General features: G+C 46.7%; 1 pseudogene; it reads left to right on the top strand.

Annotated features, from left to right (window-relative positions):
- Window positions 1–154, top strand: part of LOC102856387 — a 106,473-nt pseudogene extending 106,319 nt beyond the window's left edge.
- Window positions 155–4,357: the final 4,203 nt, after the last annotated feature.

The following is a 4,357-nucleotide window of genomic DNA, read 5'->3' on the forward strand; positions in this document are numbered from 1 at the left end:
CGCCCGCAGTCGCCAGCCCGCGCCCACCACCGGAGCCGCCGCCGCCGCCTCCACTCCAGCGCATCACGGACTCCCAGCAGGTCGGTTATGTAACCGGGGCCGGTCCCGCTCGTCCCTGCACCCCGTCCCGCCCGGGCTGCGGGCGGCTCCCTGACCGTGTCAGAGGACCGCTGCAGGCGGCGGGCCAGTGTGGCCCCGTTTGGGGGCTGGGCAGGGACTGGGAAGATTGGGGTCTTCCTTGGTCAAGTTCCTGGGGTGTCTGTGAGAGTGGAGGTCTTCTCTGACACTCCCCCCAGCCCCCAGCGTAGCTAGAAGGGGTGGGTCCGCAGGAGCCCCTTCCTGCCTTCAGAGCGGCACAAGGGTTCATCTTCCCCAGTGGCAGCAGCAGGTGCATAAGTAGAAGAAGGAGAATGACGCCCTGTGGTTCGCAGCACTGGCGCTTGGAGAGGGCCTGGGAAGGCGCGTTGGACTAAGAGAGAAAACAGAAATGAGGAAAAGGGTGCTTTGTCAGTGCTGACCAGAAAGTGCTGGCGAAGTGGGGGAAGGTGCTTTGAGGCACAGCGGGCTGGAAATTGTCCTGCCAGGGATTAGCGGGCTTGGGTCATCTAAAAATAACTTCAAGTTTGAAAAGTGAAATGGACAGGAGCGCGGTGTGCCTGGTTCCTCCTGCCTGTGGGATGCTTCGCTCGAGAAGTCGCTGGAGGGAACTGGCAAATCCCAGTCGCCTGATCCCTAGACTACCTTCCCGTGCTGTCTTTTGCCAGGGCGCTGCGACTTGACTTTTAGTTAATGATTTATTCTCCAAGGCGCTCCAGTCTTCTTAGCCCAAACATGATTTTTGCAGACTGCAGTATTCCTTTCCATTGGGTATTGAACAGACGTCTAAAGAGTCATCTGCCAAGGTTTCCTTTACTTTTGCAAGTCTCCCTCAAATAAAAAGAAAAGTTTCTGTTGGTCCTTTGAAACATACTATCAGAGATGAAAGGATGCTAAGCACATTCGAGCCCATTTTCCTCTCTCCCTTCAGCCAGAATCCCACTTAAACCCTCCTAGAAAGGGGGCTTGAGCATTTGGCTGCTTTTCAGAGTCTACTCATTGATTTCCTGTAGCCTTAGAGCTTTTATGCTAAGTAAGATGGGTCATTGAGTTCAATTAGTCTAAAATGTGAGTTGCTCTTAGCTTTCAAATGCACTGCAAATCAGATCAGCATTTATTGAGCACCTACTGCTCAGACGCAGTCTAGAGCATTGGGGGTGAGGGAAGAAGCACCCCCAACTAAAGCTGCAGGATTCTAAGAGCTCTTAAAATATGCTGTGTGTGCGGGTCCTGCAGAACACAGCAAAGAGAGTGGGAGAACTCTTTTCTCTCCAGTGATGAATGTTTAACAGGCGTAAGTGGGAACTTGAGAACTTTGTCGTTTGCAAGTACTCATCACACTCCTTTAAAAACCGCTTGCATAATCATTTGTAGATAGTTGTAGACATTGCTGAAATTCGCTTTCTCTTCATTTAGATCCACTTTGGCATTCGCTGAGGTGTCATTTTCCTGTTCATTTTGTTTTACATTAATTTATTCACCAGGCGTAAGATAAGCCCCTACTGTGTGCTTAGGGGGCCCAGTGCCAGAGGCGAAAAGAATGGGCTCATGTTTCTAGGAACTCAAACGAGCATTAAAGAAGGAAAAGAAATGAGAGTGATTCACAATAGTGTTTCCTGGGGATGGGAGAAAGTGGAGGGCTGGCAGAGGGAACCCAAAAGTGTTTGCAGAGGCTTGCACAGCCAGACTGAACCTTTATAGGCCCGGCAGTTCTCTTGAAAGGGACCTTGGCATTGCACGTTGATGGAACTGCTTAAGTGCTTGGGAGAAAGACCATGTTCCAAGATATTTTAGGTCGTCTGATGTTGGGGTAGCTGCAGAGTTTATTTAGAGAGGTTTCTCTGAACTCAGATTATGCATCTAAGATACAGAGGAGAAGAAACCATGGAAGTTATTTAATCTAATTTCTAGCTTCTCATTATGTGTCCTTGAGTGGGAACCACCTCATGGTTGACTCTTCAGTGATTTCCAGAAGCTGTAAATTTCATGGGCAGAGATTTCCGAGCTTTCTCCTATGGAGTAACTTGGTGAATCCAAACTGCAGGCCTTATTGACAGTGTGACTCCTTGCCACAAAGTGAATTTGAAAGTGGTAAGGAGCTGGATCGTAAAGAGGAATGAGCTCGGATTTGAGAACCCTGGGGTAGCTTAGGCCTAATAGGAAATGCATCAGAGCCAGGTGGCACATAAAAAGGGAGGAGAGAGCTATGAGAGTTACTGCAAAAGGTAGAATCAATGACATTTCTTAACCAAGTGGTCAGAGTATGAAAGTGAGGGTGGCCTAGTAGCAAGAAGCTATGCTGCAATCCCAAAGGCATGCGGTTCGAATCCCACCAGCTCCTGTGACGGAGAAGGATGAGCAGTCTCCTCCCATTCAATTAACTGCTTCTGAAAACCCACTAGAGGGTAAGCTATGAGTCAATTCCGACTTTATGTTGTACAAAAACAATAATCTTTTAACTGAGTTAAGAAATAGATGAGAAGAAGCAAGACTGAGCAAAATGAGGAGGGTTTGTTTTGAAAATCCAAATGAAAATGCTCTGTAGGTGTTTTGGTTTTTCAAAGGTTTTTCGTCCTGATATCAACCTCTTTTGATTTTACTCACTCTCCTTCATTCTTCGACTATCCAGGGTTGCCTTTTGAGAAGAGGAGGATGATTTTGAAAGCAGAAAGCTGTTTCTACCTTCATTCCCCAAAGTGAGAAGTATCAGTTACCCAAACAACTGTTTGTCATAATGTTGTTGTTGTTATGTGCCATCGAGTCACCTGCGACTCATAGCGACCTTCTGTACAACAGCCCTAAACCCTGCTCTATCCTGTGCCATTCTCACTGTCTCCAACACCCCACCCCGATTATCCCAGTCACTGAATCAATCCACATCATAGATGGTATTCCTCTCCTGCGCTGTACCCCCACCTTCCCAAGCATGATGTCCTTCTCTAAGGACTGGTCCCTTCTTGCAACATATCCAAAGTATGTCAGATGAAGCTTCAGAATCTGTGCCTCCAAAGAGCAGCCTGGTTTAATCCTCTCTAGGACAAACCTGTTCATTTTTTTAGCAGCCCATGATATATTCAACACTCTTCTCCAGCACCACAGCTCAAAGGCATCAATTCTCCTTCTGTCATCCCTAGTCATTGTCCAGCTCTCTCACACATAGCAATAATAATAACAATTATACTGGTGATGATAATAATGGCTAACATTTGTTGAGTCCTTACTATGTGCTGGATATAAAGAATTCAGAAGTCTCCATGGGTAGCACATTGAGCCTCATAGTAATTTTTGAGGCAGACTCCATTGTTACTATTGTATAGTTGACAAGAAAGTGAAGGCAATGAGAGGGTACCTTGTGTAGTCCACACAGTTAAGAAGAAGTGTAACTAGGGTCCCAGCCTCTGCTGTGTTTTAAGTCGTCAGTGTGACTTACTCTCATGTAAAATCATTCTGATGTAACCCTGGATTGTGCTTTCTACCGTCTGCTTGAGTATTGGTGAGTAATGTCATAGAAGAACACCAGACTGAGGGTCAGGCCTCCTGACTTTCAGCTGGGCTTTGCACCAGACTTGCTGTGTGATCTTTGCAGAGTCACATCCCCTCTCAGGGCGTTGTTTTTATGTGCCTTCAAGTAGCTTGTGACTCATAGCAACCCTGTGTACAACAAACAGCTCTGAATCCTGCTCTATCTTGAGCTAACTTCATTGTCTCTGACACATCTACCGTTATTACCCCAGTCACTGAGTCAGTCCTTCTCATCCAGAGTCTTCCTCTCTTGTGCTGTTCCACTACCCTTCCAAGCATCATGTTTCTCCAAGGCTTTTGTTCTTGTTAATCTGTGTCCTAATGGGTGAGGAGGTTGACCTGATGATCTCTGAGGAAAATTCCAGCATTCTAGTGCCCTGCTACCCTGTCTTAAATTCTATGGCTGGTCTGGGTTTAAGTGATGCCTGTCCACTCACTTTTAGGATAGGAGTGCCTCGAAGAGGCACTAGTGGATTAGGAGGATTATTAGAAGTAGTAGCCTGTGCTTTACAGCTTGATATGAACTAGTACATAGTTCATAGTTCTTGGTTTTGAGAGGGGACCCACCTCAGGGAGGAAAATTTTGAATAGGCATATGAGACTCAGTGTTTGCCTCATGAGAATGGGAGAATAATATACATTTTGTAATATTGTGAGAACTGAAGCAGGTAACATGAACGAGGCATTGCACACTTCCGCCCTGTTGATAGTGCTTAGTTAGTGAGGGTCGTCACTGACC

This window comes from Elephantulus edwardii, unplaced genomic scaffold, assembly GCF_000299155.1.
Source record: "Elephantulus edwardii isolate Elephantulus edwardi_28Jun2011 unplaced genomic scaffold, EleEdw1.0 scaffold00017, whole genome shotgun sequence".
Classification (NCBI taxonomy): domain Eukaryota; kingdom Metazoa; phylum Chordata; class Mammalia; order Macroscelidea; family Macroscelididae; genus Elephantulus; species Elephantulus edwardii.